General features: G+C 46.2%; 1 non-coding gene across 1 annotated transcript; it reads left to right on the top strand.

Moving 5' to 3' along the window:
* Positions 1-1,524: 1,524 nt before the first annotated feature.
* On the top strand, positions 1,525-1,607 carry trnal-cag (transfer RNA leucine (anticodon CAG)). Its single transcript has one exon. It is a non-coding gene; the product is annotated as a tRNA-Leu (tRNA).
* The last annotated feature ends 17,234 nt before the right edge of the window (positions 1,608-18,841 follow it).

Here is an 18,841-nt window from a genome sequence, read left to right as displayed (position 1 = left end):
TTCATCATCAAACCCATTAGATTGGAGGGGCGGCCACATGGTTTCTGTTTTGTCACATCACTTTCCCGAAAGACCTGTTGGACTGAGAGCTGATCTGGAATTTAGAAAGCAGCATTACCGGAGACTCATTGCTGCTCAGCACAATCTCAACCCCGCTCCTGGGATCCGTTAGCTGGCATTTGGGGAAAAGAAATGGATCCCAGTTTTATTTGGAAGGCATTAATGGAGCCGGGTCCGTTCACATGAGGGTTATTTACAAACATTACCCAATAAGTTCACTAATATTTGAATCCATTGGAGATCAGTACACAGGATATGTAAGGCAGCTCGGTCACTCTGACTGAAACCGCCAGTTCCCCGGGGTTGCAGACCCTGACACTGCGGGGAGAGAATCCCCGACTCTATCCCGCTGCCGGATGAAACAGACAGCTCTGTGTCCGGAGAATAGGGAGGGCCGGGGGGAAGGCACATATTAAAGCGCTGCAATGGACTCAGCTCCTGTGTGTGAACAACTCTCACTGATTCCGTCCTCTGGGAACAGTGCGGTCTAAACAGATCAGGTTAGGAGAGAAACACACAGCCCGAGAATGGCCTCTTCCTTCCTGCATTTACTCTGTTCCGGGAGCAGATTCTCATTGGGGAGCGGCGCTCAGATCACCGGAGAAAAAAAAACACAATTCAAACTGTCCAAATGAAAAACAGAGAATTAACCCGGACACTTCCATTATTAAATTAATTCATCAGCTCCGAACCAGTTCCCTTTAATGTACCGGGATAATCTCGGGATTTATCAAATCGAAGGCAGCGGGATTTATTAAATTGTTGATTCTGACACCCTGTAGTTCAGTTCTTCACTTAACTAGAGGGGGAGATGTGTGAGCAGAGAAACAGAGCGAAATCCAGAGAGGGAACTGAAAACACACCTGGACAGATGTGAACAGGTCAATCCACTGTGACAATAACTCCATCTCTGACTCCTTCCTGACAGTAACCAGTCCTTTCACAGAGACTGTGAGTGGCTCTGAAAAGAGCCATTGGTTTATTAGATGACATTTTGGCCGCTTTACTTTTTCTGGGAGCTCTTGAGTGCTGGTTTTCTTGGGCAGCAGCACGGCCTGCATATTAGGCAGCACCCCGCCATGAGCGATAGTCACCCCTCCCAGCAGCTTGTTGAGCTCCTCGTCGTTGCGGACGGCCAGCTGCAGGTGTCTGGGAATGATGCGGGTCTTCTTGTTGTCCCGGGCCGCGTTACCGGCCAGCTCGAGGATTTCAGCGGTCAGATACTCGAGCACAGCAGCCAGATCGACCGGGGCTCCGGCACCCACACGCTCAGCATAGTTACCCTTTCTCAGGAGCCTGTGAACACGGCCCACCGGGAACTGCAGTCCAGCCCGGGAGGAGCGAGACTTGGCCTTGGCCCGAGCTTTCCCGCCGGTCTTTCCTCTTCCAGCCATTTCCACAATCTCACAAATACTTTCACAAAGAATGAATAATTTCATTAGCATTGATAGCATGTCACAGGCAGTCAGGATGGCCGAGCGGTCTAAGGCGCTGCGTTCAGGTCGCAGTCTCCACTGGAGGCGTGGGTTTGAATCCCACTTCTGCCAAGTTGTGTTTTGACTGAACTGGAGGCGTTTGGGAGCAGCGGTAAAAAGCAAAGAAAAATCAGGAAAGAACATGGGCAAACAAAATAACAATGGACCCAAAGATGTTGCATGAAAACATTAGAGTCAGAGGCAACTAAGCAAACAGCAGGGCACAGAAAAGAACAAAAATGTCACCTTTGTATCGGGGTGGAAGATGTTGCCAATATCCTTAAAGAATACATTACTGTCTTCCCGAATGAGAGGGTGATGCAGATATTGTTATTAAGGAGGAGGAGTGTGAAGTGTTGGACGTGATAACTTAAGGAGAGAGGAAGTTTTAATGGGATGAGCATCCTTGAATGTCGAGAAATCACCAGGACCAGATGAAATGTACCCCAGGCTGTTGAAAGAAGCCAGGGAAGAAATAGTGGAAGGTCTGACCATCATTTTCCAATCCCTCACTGGATACAGGTGTGGTGCCAGAGGATTGGAGGTCTTGTAACGTTGCAATAAAAGCAAAATACGAGGCAGATCAAGCAGGGCTGATCCTTTTGAGTAGAGAAACAGGGCTGAATTCCCTGAACCAGTGCTACAGCTTTCAGAATAGAAGGAGCCTATACACACCTGATGGGTTCCACTTAAACAAAAGAGCTGGAGGTGTTGACGGTCAGAACAGATAAAATGTGGAGGAGTGTTTGAAGCAGATGCTGTGTGGTTACTGTAGTTGTGCTATGGAGTTATTTCAAGGAGGTGATTCTGAATGTAATGGATCAACGTGGACCCGTCCAAGGCAAAGGTTCTAAGCTTCTCTGTGGTCCAGCCTGGTTGAATGGAACTGAAGCAAACAAATCATCCAGAAGTGGAAAAGAAATATAAGGCCATGAAAACACAGAATTCAGATGGATGCAATACCAGATGGTATGGCAAGAGTGTAAAACAGCAACAGACTGGTGAATAAAACTTTCCCATTGAATGAGACAAGAGAAGAGAAGGGTAATAATAGTGTCAGGTGAGTTGTGACACTATTCACATTCCACCTTGATCTGAATAGGACTGTTGAAGGGAGTGATTGAGAAGAATAGAGGAGAAATGAAAAGAAAGGAGAAATAAACAAAAGGTCTTTTGATTTTAGAATGCTTGTTTTTGGAAATGACAGACTGTAAAGTGTGTGTGTCAGAAGATATAGAGCGAAGTTGGGTATGACAAGATCACAGGAAAGTTGTGCCCTGAGACAAGGTGTGTGTTGACAGGAAAGCTGCTTTCTTTTGCACAAAATGTAATTTATTCATATAATTTGTGCAATTACATTGCAAAGCAGTTCAAATTTAATATTACATAAGGTACAATACAGATCAGTGTCCTTCAATAATGTACATGATGTATCTCACTATCCCTGCCTGCACAGGTTATATTTACAGTATTTACATTACACATCAAACATTCTCTGGTGCAAACAGTCCGAGGGGTTTTACACGGGTTCCAGACCCTCACTGTACTATGGCCTACTAGGGTCTCAGACTGCAGCCTTTCCCCATTGAGTCTCCATGGTGGCTTCCCCAAGCTTTAATGCCGTCCCACAGCACATAGTCTTGGACGTTGCAATGTGCCAGTCTGCAACACTCGGTCATGGACAGCTCTTTGCACTGGAATACCTGTTCCACGGCCGGGCTCGTTCTCAATAGAGATCATTTCAAATGAACATTTCCTAAATCCGTGCTTTCTCTCTCGCAATAAAGAGAACAGGATGTCTAGCAGATTCAGTGTGAGACAATAACACTGCCGGGTAAAGGCCGCTTTCCAACTCCAATCTTAACACAGGAGATTCCCCAAACAGCTACAGTAAGGTGTTGTAAACTGCTGGAAGCGGATGTGTGTGGAAATGGTGATGTTACTGAGGAGGTTTCTTCGTATAGAATGGACTGTGTTTAGGTGGGAATATTACTGAGTGTTAATTGCATCTGGACCATATTTAAAAGCTCCGGCTTTCTGGAAAGCCTTGACGATGAAGGCCGAGTCTGGAAGGGTTTGTGTGGAGAGCTGGGTTTCGGTTCTACTGTTAATAAAGGGTTTGAAATTGGCAGCCCGGAGGAAACTGGAGGTGGAGCTGAAAGATGAGGGGCCGTTCTCTCTCTGTCTGTCACTCTGGGTGTCTCCTCCATCTAGCTCTCTGTTTAATCTTCACTCTTGTCTCCTCCCCTCCCTGCTCTCACTCTGCCTTTCTCAGCCAGGTCCGGGTGGCCTGTAAAAAAAGGAGCCTGACGGAATCAGTCTCTTCTATTGTGCACTGATTTGAGGCAAGAATCAACATGTCTGGCAGTAAACAAGAGTATGCTCCAGGCTGGCAGTATGTTAGAATCCATGAGGAAAGGCATCATCACCCTCATCGACAAGCGGAAGGGGGAGCGGACAGAAATAAGAAATTGGTGGCCCATCTCACTGCTTAATGCTGACTATAAGATTCTGTTAAAAGTCATTGCCAGTCGATTCAAGTCTGCTCTGGAGTTGGTGATTCACCCTGATCAGACCTATACTACACCAGGCAGGACAATCTCTGATAGCATTGCGCTACTCAGGGATATGATCACCTATGTACGGGACAGGAGGGTGGACACCTGCCTCATCAGCCTGGACCAGGAGAAGGCTTTTGACAGGATATCGCACACTTACATGATGGATGTGCATTCCAAAATGGGGTTTGGGGAGGGAATCTGCAATTGGGTCAAACTACTCTACACAAACATCAGTAGTGAAGTCTCAATCAATGGGTGGGAATCAGAAAGTTTCCCGATCCAATCTGGAGTCAGACAGGGCTGTCCTCTCTCCCCTGTCTTGTTTGTTTGCAGTATTGAACCCTTTGCTGAGTCTATTAGGAAGAATGCGAGCATCAGAGGGGTGATAATCCCAGGCAGCGGAGGCACTCAGGTTAAAACCTCCCTGTACATGGATCACGTCGCCGTTTGATGTTCGGATCCACTGTCTGTGCGCAGACTAATGAGCATCTGCGACCAGCTCGAACTGGCCTTGGGAGCCAATGTTAAACATGGCAAGAGCGAGGCCATGTTCTTTGGGAACTGGGCTAACCGATCCTTTGACCCCTTCACCGTTAGGTCAGACTACCTGAAGGTGCTGGGGATATGGTTTGGAAGGGCTGGGACGTGCACCAAAACCTGGAAGGAGCGAGTAGCCAGGGTCCAACATAAGCTGAGCATGTGGGAGCAGCGAGCTCTCTCCATTATGGGTAAGAACCTGGTCATCAAGGGCGAGGTGCTCACATTGCTGTACGTGGTGCTGGTCTGGCCCATACCGCATTCCTGCGCTGTGGCGATCACCTGAGCCATTTTCCGCTTCATCTGGGGATCCAAAATGGTCCGAGTCCGGAGGGACACGATGTTCAAACCTCTGGATAAGGGCGGGAAAAATGTACCCAACGTCGCCCTCATCCATCTGGCTACCTTTGTGTGTGTAGATCCCCAGTTTGCAAACTTCAAGTATCACTACGTGCTGAGGTTCTACCTGTCCCCGGTGTTGCAAAGGATGGGCCTGGTCATATTTCCGCGGAATGCTCCATCCAGTTGGACTGTGCCATACTGCCTATCCTTCATGGAAAAGTTTCTGTGGAAAAACACCTTTGACCACCAATCCATCAGGCAGTGTTCTGCACGGAATATCCTCAAGGCCCTACGGGAAAAAGAGATGGTGGATCCTGTCGGATGGTCCCCTGAGCAGAAGTCCAAAGTCATTTGGCAGAATGCCTCATCACCAGAACTTTCAAACAAGCACCAAAATGTAGCCTGGCTGATGATGAGAAGAGCCCTCCCCGTCAGATCCTTCCTGCACACCCGAAGTCTCACCCCATCCACACGCGGCCCTCGAGGTGGCTATGGTGGAAAAGAGACGTTGCCCACCTCTTTCTGGAATGTGTCTTTGCAAAGCAGGTGTGGAAGAGATGCAATGGTTTTTGTCGAGGTTCATCCCAAGCAGCTCTGTAGCACAGGAGTCTGTGCTCTGTGGGCTGTTCCCAGGGACGCACACCGAGATAAACATCAACTGTTGCTGGAGGACTATCAATTCGTTGAAAGACGCTCTTTGGTCTGCCCGAAACTTGCTGGTCTTCCAGTGCAAAGAGTTGTCCACGACCGAAGGTTGCAGACTGACACATTCCAAGGTCCAGGACTACGTGCTGAGGGACGCACTAAAGCTTGGGGCAGCTGCAGCAAAGGCTCAATGTGGAAAGACCACTGTGTAAGGTCCCCTCACCAAGCTGAACTGAGGGGCTGGATCCATGGGAAACCACTCGAACTGGAGCCAGAAAATATTTGTTTGCTGTAAAATGTACATGGCATGACAATGAAATGGAAGGGTTGTGAGGCAACTCACTCCTGTATTGAAGGAAACTGATCTCCTTTGCACTCTCTGTATTGTTTGACTTGGTGCTTTTTGGAACTGTTTTGTAATGTATTTTTTTTTACAGATTTTTATGAATAAAGTATATTTTGGAAATTAATAAAAGAAAGTCTGGCAGAGGTAAAGGAGGGAAAGGACTGGGCAAAGGCGGAGCAAAGCGGCACCGCAAAGTGCTTCGTGATAATATCCAGGGCATCACCAAACCAGCAATCCGCCGCCTGGCTCGCCGTGGCGGGGTCAAGCGGATCTCGGGTTTGATCTGTGAGGAGACTCGCGGGGTGTTGAAGGTTTTCCTGGAGAATGTGATCAGGGATGCGGTCACCTACACTGAACACGCCAAGCGCAAGACGGTCACTGCCATGGAAGTGGTGTCCGCTCTGAAACGGCAGGGCCGCACTCTCTACGAATTCAGCGTCTGAACAACTCGACCCTTTCCAGCAAACACAACAAAGGCTCTTCTAAGAGCCACCCACCGCCTCACAGAGAGAGCAGTGACCTGGAAACGGGAACTGGGATAGGCTGTTTAGAACTGTCTAGAATAAATCTGTGCTGTGTTCGAGATACAAAACTGGAATCCCCAAATTTGACATTTCATTTGCAGCAAGGATGTGCAGTGGATTTGATTTTCTGAACGGGCTGTGTAAACAGCGCCTGAGCCTCTACAGTTAGTTATTTCTCCAGTCGACACATGCCCTCAGTGAAAAGCCACATCACTCCTCCAGAATCACTCATTGTTTTCATAGAATTTCAAAATGATTTCGCTGCAATGAGGGAATCCGGGAGTTTTGCAGCAGCCATCGCTGGAACCAGACCCACTTGTGATGTTATTTCCCCCGAGACAGTGTTTCCTGCACTGAAACTGACAGGGTTTGTGAAACTGATCAGTTTCAGCTCAGTCATTCAGGGACCTGGAATTCCCGCAGTTTGAGCCCGCGCTATCCAGAGCCCACTTCTGATTGGTCACCCTCTTCCCATTCGCATGTCTTAACCAATTGCCGAGCCTCGAATTGGAAAATACAGCAAATCATTGGCTTAAATTGTCGTCCTGGCAGAAAGGTTGAATTAAAAAAAGCCGCCAATTTCAGTGTTGGGCAGAATCGAATTACTCAACGAATCTCAATAACGAAATTGGCGGCACATTTTATACTTACCCCGATTTTCCTTTCCATCGATTGGGGTGCTAATTCACTCGAGTGCGTTTGCTAATACTAACTGTAATCCTCAGATCCATTTAACATTTCAGTAATCCTATTAAATACAAAAGGAATTTTATGATTGAATTTCCATTGGAATATAGTGAAATAGTACCCCGATCGATGGAAAGGAAAATCGGGCAGAGGATAAAATGTGCTGCCAATTCGTTATTGTGATTTGTTTATATAACTGACCAGGACTGACTTCACCCGAACACAGCTACTAGCTCCCACCCCACTGACCGTTCTCCCCCCTCTGCAACTCGCTTTCTCCCCCTCCTCCCTACTGGTGAAATTCCGCACTCTGTCTGTTCGCTCTCCGCACCCCCACCCCCCACCCTGTCCCAGCCCAGCCCACAGCTACTAGCTCTGGCCGTGACACTCGCTCCCACATTTCTTCACCAGGCGCCACCTGTAGAAGCAGGAGGGCCGCAAGGGGTGACAGGGCGACGGAGGAGTGAGTGGCTGAGAGGAGGGAAGCGGCGCGGCCTGGAGCGAGTGGCCAGAGAGTGGGGTGGTGCGAAGCGAGGAACAACTGGCCAGGGGAGTGGGGGGGTGGGGGAGCAGCGAGGTCTGGAGCGAGCGGCTGAGGGGGGGAATCGTCGAGGCCTGGAGTGAGTTGCCGAGGGGGGAGAGCTACAGCTTCAAAATCTCCCATTCAGCCACTTCCTCCAGCCAAATGGTGGGGGGATGGGGTGGCTAGATACCCAATGACGCTTTATCACGCATGCACGAAGATGGATTTGTTGCGGAAATGTGATGACGTTGGCGCTGCAAAATGACATCATCCCGTGCAGGCGCCACTCAATCCTGGCAAGATGTCAAAAATCACTGTGATTTTTTGGTCTTTTCAGTGCACTCCTCTTTCTTTAGTTGCCTCTTACCTTAATGTATTGAAGAAACATCTTTGGGTCCATTTTCATTTTCCTTGTCAATATTCTTCCATGTTCTCCCTTCACCGCTGCTCCCAAATCCCTCCAGTTCAGTCAAAACACAACTTGGTAGATTTGGGATTTGAACACACGCCTCCAGAAAACACTACGACCTGAACACAGCCCTTTCGACCACTCGGCCATCTTGACTGTTTCAAGCTTACGACAAAAGCTGAGAAATTATCCATTCTTTGTGAAAGTATTTGTGAGATTGTGGAAATGTCTGGAAGAGGAAAGACCGGCAGGAAAGCTCGGTCCAAGGCCAAGTCTCGCTCCTCCCGGGCTGGACTGCAGTTCCCGGTGGGCCGTGTTCACAGGCTCCTGAGAAAGGGCAACTATGCTGAGCGTGTGGGTGCTGGAGCCCCGGTCTATCTTGCTGCTGTGTTCGAGTACCTGACCGCTGAAATCCTCGAGCTGGCCGGTAACGCGGCCCGGGACAACAAGAAGACCCGCATCATCCCCAGACACCTGCAGCTGGCCATCCGCAACAACGAGGAGCTCAACAAGCTGCTGGGAGACGTGACCATCGCTCAGGGCGGGGTGCTGCCTAATATCCAGGCTGTGCTGCTGCCCAAGAAAACCAGCGCTCAGAGCTCCCAGAAAAAGTAAAGCGGCCAAAATGACATCTAATAAACCAAAGGCTCTTTTCAGAGCCACCCACAGTCTCTGTGAAAGGGCTGGTTACTGTCAGGAGGGAGTCAGAGATGGAGTTATTGTAACAGTGGATTGACCTGTTGCACATCTGTCCAGCTGTGTTTTCATTTCGCTCTGTTTTTCTGCTCACACATCTCCCCCTCGAGTTAATTGCAGAACTGAACTACAGGGTGTAGAATCAACAATTCCCAGGAGCGGGGGGTGAGATTGTGCTGAGCAGCAATGAGCCTCCAGTAATGATGCTTTCTAAATTCCAGATCAGCTCTCAGTCCAACAGGCCTTTCGTATTTTAAATATCACAACAGAGCTGTGCGGGGGTGAGCGCAGCCTCAGCTGCACCGAGTCTCAGGGGCTCTCAGGACCCCAATCAGAGCCACCAGGCCTGGCGGGCGTGCAGCAAGGACCCGGGGGAGGGAGGGTGCACCATTAAAGTGATGGTGCAGCACCTCCCCCATCCTCGCCGCCACTTCCCGGTTTCTTCTCCCGTTTATCTCAACATTAAGAAGACGCTTTTGCTCTGGACTACACTGGTTATAAAGTAAGACCCAACTTTGTCTCTGAAAGTGATGAATAGCAGCAACAACAGCAGAATCCAACCCCTGCAGTTACATGTGAACTTGCTGATGTTGCAGCAGATTGAATGACTGAGTGAATCCCTTCCAACACACATGGCAGGGGAACGGCCTCTCCCCAGAGTGAATGTGTTGGTGTTTCAGCAGATCATTACTGCTTTTCAAGCTCTTTCACAGTCAGGACATTGAAAAGGTCTCTGATCAGTGTGAACAAGTTGATGTTCAGTGAGGTTGGATGACTGAGTGAACCCTTTCCCACACACGGAGCAGGTAAATGATCTCTCCCCAGTGTGAACTCACTGGTGTTTCAGCAGGTTGACTCTGGCTGGGTTCAGTACTACACTCACTGGTTCCTCTCTCTGTCTTCCCCTGAAGGTGCTGATTCTGACTGTATGCATGTGCTCTCTCCCCCTCCGACCCTCCCTGTCCAATGTAGTATCTCCCAGTTTTGGTGATGTGCTCTCCCTGACCTGTCTCCATTTCTCCTTCTTGTACAGACTTGCCCTGACTGTCACTATTTCATTGAATCATACAGCACAGAAGGAGGCCAATCGGTCTTTTGTGCCTGTGCTGAATCTGTGAAAAAAATGATGCAATTAGTCCAACCCCCTGCCTATTTCCCCATAGTCCTGGAGAAATTCACTTTGAAATATTTGTCCAATTCCTTCATGAAAGTTATAATTGAATCTGTTTCCACCACCCTGTCAGACAATTCATTCCAAATCCGAATCAGTTACTGGGTAAAAAGATCTCTCCTCACCTCCCCTTGACATTTTTGGCCAACAATCCCAGCTTCACCACCCTGTCCAGAGAACTGAAACCCCTCATCTCTGGTATCATTCTCGTAAATCTCCTCCAAACTGTCTCAAAAGCTTTGATGTCCTTTCTGAAACCTGGTGCCCAGAACTGGACACATTACTGTAGCTGAGATCGAGCCAGCGACGCCCACATCCCACGAACGGATAAAAAAACGCTCCCTTCTAAATCCTCAATTCTTATTCATTTACAGACGCTCCTTGCCCAGTCCCCAAATCTTATTCATTTAGAGACGCTCCCTGCCCATTCCCCAATTTCTATCCATTTACAGACGCTTTCTGACCAGTTGACCTTGCTGGCGGGCAGTTTCGGGAAGCCTCACAGGGAAAAGCTTCACCGCCACCCGCAGGGACACAAACGGGATCGTTCCATCCTATTGTGGCCTTGACGCCCTGCTCCAGCTGTGTGCACCCGCTACGGGCACGGTCTCCCTGCACTTTGTGAATATTCCGCTCCAGCTGCAGATGGAGGTCAGCCACTACCGCACCTGCTCCTTATCAGAGACAAGGCAAATTCTGGAGCGCAGAGCATTCTGGGTACCACAACTGTCATCAATGCCAATCTCTGACATGATAATCAGGTTTTATTTCCTACATTTCATTTCCTGGTATGTTCGTGCGTGTTTTCTTTTGTACCTGTCAGTGCCTGGGAGGAGAGAGTCAGCTTCACTTTGTAGCCGTGAATTTCTGGTGTGAGAATGTGGGTTCTTACTCTGTATGTTTCAGTTTTCGGTTTGTGACTGTTTCTGCTATTGCTATGTGAGTTAACTTTGTGGAAAGAGATGCAGTGGTTTTTGTCGATGTTCATCCCAAGCAGCTCGGTAACACAGGAGTCTGTGCTCTCCGGGCTATTCCCAGGGACGCACACCGAGACAAACATCAACTGCTGCTGGAGGACTATCAATTCGGTGAAAGACGCCCTTTGGTCTGCCTGAAACTTGCTGGTCTTCCAGCGAAAAGAGTTGTCCACCACCGAATGTTGCAGACTGGCACATTCCAAGGTCCAGGACTACGTGCTGAGGGACGCACTAAAGCTTGGGGCAGCCGCAGCAAAGGCTCAATGGGGAAAGACCACAGTGTAAGGTCCCCCCACCAAGCTGAACTGAGGGGCTGGATCCATATGAAATCCCTCGAACTGTATCGGAGAAATTTTGTGCGCTGTAAATGTAAAAATGTAAATGGCATGACAATGAAATGGAAGGGTTGTGAGGCAACTCATGATTGTACAGAAGGTAACTGATCACCTTTGCACTGTTTGTATTTTTGACTTGATGCTGTTTTAAACTGTTTGGGAATGTAATTTGTACAGATTTTTATGAACAAAGTATATTTTGGAAATAAAAAATAAATGTGAGTTTCACCACATATCTTTCAACAACTTGTATGTGAACATCAGCTTTTGTCCAGATCTATCAGTTTCTGATATAGAGTCATAGAGTTATACAGCACAGAAACAGGCCCTTCAGCCCATTGAGTCTGTGCTGGCCATCAAGCACCTAACTATTCTAATCCCATTTTCCAGTATTTGGCCCGTAGCCTTGTATGCTATAGCATTTCAAGTGCTCATGTAAATACTTCTTAAATGTTGTGAGGGTTCCGGCCTCTACCACCTCCTCAGGGAGTGCGTTCCAGATTCCAACCACCCTCTGGGTAAAATTTCTTTCCTCAAATCCCATCTAAACCTCCTGCCCCTTACCTTAAATCTATGCCACCTGGTTATTGACCCCTCCGCTAAGGTAAAATGTTTCTTCCTATCTAACCCATCAATGCCCCTCATAATTTTGTTAACCTCAATCTTATCTCCCCTCAGCCTTCGCTGCTCTCAGGAAAACAACGCTAGCCTTTTCAGTCTCTCTTCATAGCTGAAATGCTCCAGCCCAGGCAACATCCTGGTGACTCTCTTCTGTACCCTCTCCAGTGCAATCACATCCTTCCTATAGTGTGGTGCCCAGAACAGTACACAGTACTCCAGCTGTGGCCTAACTAGCATTTTATACAGCTCCGTCATAACCTCCCTGCTCTTATATTCTCTGCCTCGGACGAACTATATTGGCCTGTAATCTAAGGCTTTCCTCCTCACTATTTACGACACCACCAATTTTCATGTCATGTGTGAGAAAGGGTTTGATTCTATCCCTATCAGTATCCGTTACATGCATGTGTTTTTAATCTGCACCCCCTCTGTTTTATTCTCTGTACTTGTCAGCCTCTTGTAGGTGAGTCTGTGTTTTGCTCTTCATCTCTCAGTCTTCGAAGTATGAGCCTGGGTTTGTACCTAATTTTCTTTGTACCTTACAGGACGGATATTGAAGAGAGGTTTTTACACATTAACTGCCAAATCCTGATAAGTGATTTTTGGGTTTCACACAGTATCTGTCAGTTTCTTGTCCAGGACTGTTGGTTTTACTCTGTCCCTGGCATTTGCTGGTTTGTTAGTGTGGGGTTTACACTGTACCTGTCATTTTCTCATATGTGAGTGTTGGTTTCACTTTGTATAGAATCATAGATCACAGAATACTTACAGCACAAAAGGAGGGATTCAGCTCATCGTGCTTGTGCTGCCTCTCTGCACAAGCAACTCAGCTCATGCCACATCCTCATGTATTCCATGAAAACCTGAATTTTTTTCCCTTCAGATAATTATCATATATCCTTTTGAAAGCTATGGTTGAATCTTCCTCCGTCACACTCTCAGGCAGTAAATATCAGATCTTAACCATTTGCTGCATAAAAAAGGTTTTTCCTCATGTTGCCTTTGGTTCTTTTCCCATTCACCTTAAATCGGTGTCCTCTGCTTACTCAGCCATGCGTAATATTTCCCATTGCTTTCTCAGCACTGATGAATTGTGAGGTGGGAGACAGCCAGAAGTCCCACTGAGCTGCACTGACCCCCAGCTGAAAAAGAAATGAGATAAAGTTCAATCTTTCACAGCGAGATGCTGCAGAGAGTTAAGAGTCCCGAATGAAAGAGTGTCTTTCTCATACTGTTGTTGAATTTCATTTCAAACACTCCTTGTACTCTCTGCTAATGAAGCCTCAAAAATGGAAAAACTAAATGGCGCTCAAACTCACAACCCTGAGATTAAAAGTCCCATGATCGACAGACTGAACTGAATATGTCACTTCTACTGTCCCTCTGTTTGGATGGATGCAACTGTATGCTCCAATGCAAGGGCAGCTTTCAAATCCTCCCATGGGTCCACACGTCAGACTAAGTTCTATGTTGTAAACTCAAGCAAAGGAAATCTGTTCACTTCCAAAACTGTCAGCAAATTGAAGATGATTACGATCAACATCATCAGAGGTCAGAACGACCTGGTGAAAGAAGACTCCCTGAAGAAGGATCCACAATTATTCAAAGGCATCGACAAAGTGAAAAACAAGAAAATCGATGAGTCAATCCAAGCTAAACAGAAACACTGAAGAATTCCATTCCAGACCAGAACACAATTAGAGGCATTTTTTGTATTCAAAGCTGGGCATTAGTATTTAATAGTTGATATATAATTTTGAATATATTTGAATTTCTTTATTCATTTGGCACTGCTGAACATGAAGCAGTCTTAAATCATTTATTTTTTTTTTTGTAAAATCTGACTTATTAGATTAAAATATTAGATCAAGGGAGAAATTTCAAAGATTACTGGACCAGTAATCCAGAGGCCTGGACTCAAGATCCAGTGACAGCCAGGACGTCAAGGCGGGAAACACTCCGCACTAGTCTGCAGTGAGCGATTCCATCGAAGCTAGAGCACAATCTCTTTAATATAAGAATGTATATTTTATAATAATTAATCACTCAAGACCTTCCTGGTCTCTGCATCTCAGCTGCTCTCTGGATAAACTTGCAGAAAGTATTTCAACCTGTAAAGCAGGAGTCTAGGGAATGTATAATGATATTTTCTCGCCTTCGGGCAATATTTTAATCAATACAGTGTGGGACAACCTGTCTGGGCACAACTCCATGAGTTTCTCTTTAACTAGTGACCTCACAATCACTAACTTCTATGGTAACAATCTTCAGCTCATCACCTCCGGTCCGTAGTTCTAATCTTAATGTACATTTAAACAACCTTTCAAGTCCAGTTACAGTTTTTGTTGCCTTACCTGCACAAGCTTAAAAAGTGGAAAACGGAAGCAAGTTTAACTGAACATTCTGGTGGTCAGTTCGGGCACGGGAAAAAATGAAAGGACACGGACCACGTCGGATGTGGTGCTGTCATTTGCTGACCCGAGCAGGCCTTTAGTTACTGTTGCAACCTTATATTCCCACTTGACAATCTGTATATTTTGTTCATTTCAATTTTGTCGACAAGCTCTTTGAATCCAGTTCCCCGGTCCTCAAGCAGGCTCAGTTTGGAAATCGATTCCGCTTTCTGGAAGGCTGAAAGCAATTGATGACCTTAAACTAAAAATGGCAACAGAGAAGGGCTCGTCTGGGATTTGAACCCAGGATCTCTCACATATTAATCGCTTATATACCCAAAGCGAGAATCATACCCCGAAACCAACGAGCCACCGTTGGCATGGTTTTTATTCGCTCCTGTGGAATTTCACTGGCACCCACAGCCGATCATGCATTTTTTTCAGATCAAAACAATATCCTGCAAAGCTGAAATAAAAACAAAAAGTGCTGGAAATACTCAGCACCTCTGACAGCATCTGTGGAGAGAGAAACAGAGTTAACATTTCAGGGTTTTCACCTTTTGTTTGAGCCATCTTTTCAGACTGCTTCTGTCCATCCAATCTCACTTTTTACTCTATCCACATTCTAAGGGTGGTGCAGTGGTGAGCACTGCAGCTTCGCAACTTCAATGACCCTGATTCAGTTCTGTATACTGCCTGTGTGGAGTTTGCAAGTTGTTTATGTGGGCTTCCACAAGGTACTCTGGTTTCCTCCCACAACGAAAGACTTGTGGGTTGATAGATAAATTGACTGTTGTAAATTGGCCCGAGGGTAGGTGATAGGAGAAATGTGGTGATGTGGTCGGGAATTCTGGGTTAACATAGGATTAGTATAAATGGGTGGTTGTTGGTCAGTGCAGACTCAGTGGGCCAAAGGGCCTATATCAGTGCTGTATATCTCGATAACCATTCTCTAAGCAAATGCATTTTTCATGAATTCCTCATTTCTTTTATTAATGACAATTTTATATTTCTGGCCCTTGCTTCATATGATACCACAAGTGGAATCATGTTTCCATCAACCCGATCAAACCCTTTCACTATTTCCTCATATTGCAATGTTTCTTTAACCCTGACAGACTGTGGAGTTTCTGCTGCTTGATTGCAGTTCTTGCTTCCCGCCAGTAGATGTCACCTCACTCCAATATCGTGAAGTTTACAAATGTGAGAGAGACACAACAGGAAATAATTGTTCACATTATAGTGAATGTGTGGGATTTCGAATTACTAGGAGTGGAGACAAGTTATTATTGTTTTTGTCAAACCAAACATATGTTATAATGTTGTGTTAAATCTGTCACTCTGTTGTCTTGATTCTGAGAGTGACATAGACTCATCGAGTCATTGGGTCATTTGTGGTGTAGAAGGAGGCCATTCGCACCATCGAGTACAGGCCAGCTCTCCATGGAGCGATCCAGTCAGTCCCACTCGTCTGCTCGATCCCCCTCGCCCTGTAAATTTATTTCCTTCAAATGCCCATCGAACTTCCTTTTGTAACCAACGATTGTCTCCACTTCCTCCACCCTCGGGGGCAGCGAGTTCCAGATCATTACCAATCACTGTGTAAAAAAGCTCTTCCGCACATTCCCCCTGCATCTCTTGTCCAAAACCTTCAATCTGAATCCCCTAGTCCTTGTACCAATAGTTAATGGGAACAATTTTTCCTTGCCAACTTATCTAAAACTGTCAGAGCCTTCGACACCTCTATCCATTCTCCCCTCAATCTCCTTTGATACAGGCAGAAAAAACCCTGTTTTTCTAACTTAACCTTGAAACTAAAACCCTCCATCCCTGGAACTATTCTGGTAAATCTCCTCTGCATCCTCTCAAGAATCCGCACATCCTTTCTAAAGATTGGTGAGCAGATCTGGATGCAACACTCCAATTGGGGCCTAACCAGAGTTCAGCATAACAACCCTGCTTTTGTACTCAATGTCTCTATTTATAAAGCCCAAGATCCCACATGCTTTGCTAACCACTCTCGCAATATGTCTTGCCAACTTCAAAGAATGATGGACATGTACTCCAGGTCCCTCTATTCCAGCACACTCTTCAGAACTGTAGCATTGAGTATATATTGCCTCTCCCTATTTCTTCTGCTAAAATGCATCACCTCACACTTGTCACTATTAAATTCCATCTGCCACCTATCTGCCCATCCTACTAGCCGATAACTATCCTATTTCAGGCAGTTCATATCATCCTCACTGTTTGCCACTCCTCCAAGTTTGGTGTCATCGGCATATTTTGAGATTCTACTCGATATTCCAAGATCCAAGTCATTAATCTGTAGCAAAAAAAAGCAATGGTTCTCGCACTGACCCTTGGGGAACACCACTGTCGACTATCCTCCGGTCTGACCAAGAACCATTTCATATGACTCGCTGTTTTCTGTCCTTAAACCAATTTCCTATCCAAATGGACACTGACCCTCCTAATCCATGAACCTCAATTTTGTTAACCACCCATTTATGTGGTACTTTATATAATGCTTTTGTAAAATCCATATAAACAACATCCACTGCATTCCCTTCAGCAACTTTCTCAGATAGTTTATCAAAAAATGCAGTTAGATTCATCAAGCATGAAATTCCATTTATAAATCCATGCCCACTCTCCTTAATTAACTCAAACCTCTCCAAATGACTTGATTTGTTCCCTGACCTGTTGGGCTTGTGCTTATAGCAAGCTCACCACAGAGCATGTATTTCGCAATGTGACTGTCATTCATTTGGCCCAGTCAACAGAGCCGCCTCTGACTCAAGAGGGCAAACATGCTGCGGATCCCTGCACGCTGGTGTACTTCCTCATTCGGCACTCTGTCCTGCCAGGAGATGCCCAATATCCATCTGAGGCAGTGGAGGTGGAAGCTGTTCAGCCGCTTTTCTTGGCTTGTATAAGTTGTTGATGCTTCTCTACTATAAAGGAGGGTGCTGAGAACACAAGCCTGGTACACGTGGAGTTTTGTATTTTCGGTCAGTTTGCTGTCGGTTCACACCCGTCTTCTCAACTTTGACATGACAGCTGCAGCATTGACAATCCTGGTGCTGATTTCAGCATCAAGGGACAGATTGCTGGTGATTGTTGATCCAAGGTATGTGAAGCTGTTGACAACCTCCAAAGTGAGCTGGTCAATGTTGATGGAAAGTGGAGTCTCTACGTCCAAGTCTCTGCGTCCAAGTGGAGTCTTGCCAAAAAATGAACAGCTTGTCGTCAGCTCTGATATACAGGTGAACACCCCCATCTGAGTGACTGAAAGTGTACAATAGCAGCATGGAGAAGAATACACCAATTATAAAGGATGTGATAACTAGACAGTTAGAAAATAATGATATGATTGGGCAGAGTCAACATAGATTTATGAAAAGGAAAACAGGCTTGAAAAAACCCGTTGAGTTTTTTGAGGATGTTACCTGTAGAACAGATAAAGGAGAACCAGTGGATGCTTTGGCAATGTCCCACACAGGAGGTGAGTAAACAAAATTAGAGCACATAGGATTGAGGATAATATACTGGTATAGATTGAGAATTGGTTAACAGACCGAAAACAGAGAGCAGGAATAACGGGTCCTCCTCAGGATGGCAGGCTATTACTATTGGGGTACTGCAAGGATCAGTGTTGGAGCCACAGCTGTTAACAACCGAAATAAATGATTTGGATGTGGGGATTAAATGTAATATTTCCAAGTTTGCAGATGACACAAAGCTAGGTGAAGTGTGAGCTGTGAGAAGGATGCAGACAGGCTTCCAGGGAACCTGGAGAGGCTAAGTGAATGGGAAAGAACATGGCAGATGGAATATAATGTGAATAAGTGTGAAGTTCTCCACTTTGGTGGAATAAACAGAAAGACAGAGTATTTCTTAAATGGTGAGAGGTTGGGAAGTGTTGATGTCCAAAGGGACCTGGGTGTCCTTGTTCATGAGACACTAAAAGCTCTTGTGCAGGTGCAGCAATCAATTAGGAAGGCAAATGCTATGTTGGCCTTCACACGAGGGGTCATGAGTACAGGAGTAAAGATGTCTTGTTGCAATTGTATAGAGCCTTGGTGAAACCGCGCTGGAGTATTGTGTATAGTTTGGTCTCCTCATCTAAGGAAGGATATACTTGCCATAGAGGGAGTGAAACAGAGGGTCACCAGACTAATCCCTGAGATGGTGGGACTGAAACTGATCCTGTAGTCCTTAAAGTTTCGAAGAATGAGAGGTGATCTCATTGAAACTGATAAAATTCTTACAGGGTGTGACAGTGTGGATGTAGATAGGATGTTTGCCCTGGTTGGTGAGTCTAAAATCAGGGGACCAAGTCTCAGAATAAGGAGTAGCCCATTTAAAACTGAGATCGAGTTGAATTTCTACACTCAGACGGTGGTGAATCATTGGAATTCTCTACCCCAGAGAGCTGTGGCAGTTCAATCATTGAGCATGTTCAAGACAGAAATTGTTAGAAATCTTGATACTCATGACATCAAGGGATATGGGGATAGCACGGGAAAGGGGCGT

The sequence above is a fragment of the Heterodontus francisci genome, unplaced genomic scaffold (genome assembly GCF_036365525.1).
Source record: "Heterodontus francisci isolate sHetFra1 unplaced genomic scaffold, sHetFra1.hap1 HAP1_SCAFFOLD_121, whole genome shotgun sequence".
In the NCBI taxonomy this organism is placed as follows: domain Eukaryota; kingdom Metazoa; phylum Chordata; class Chondrichthyes; order Heterodontiformes; family Heterodontidae; genus Heterodontus; species Heterodontus francisci.
Note: the sequence above shows the minus strand (reverse complement) of the source record. Positions and strands in the feature narration are given on the sequence as shown.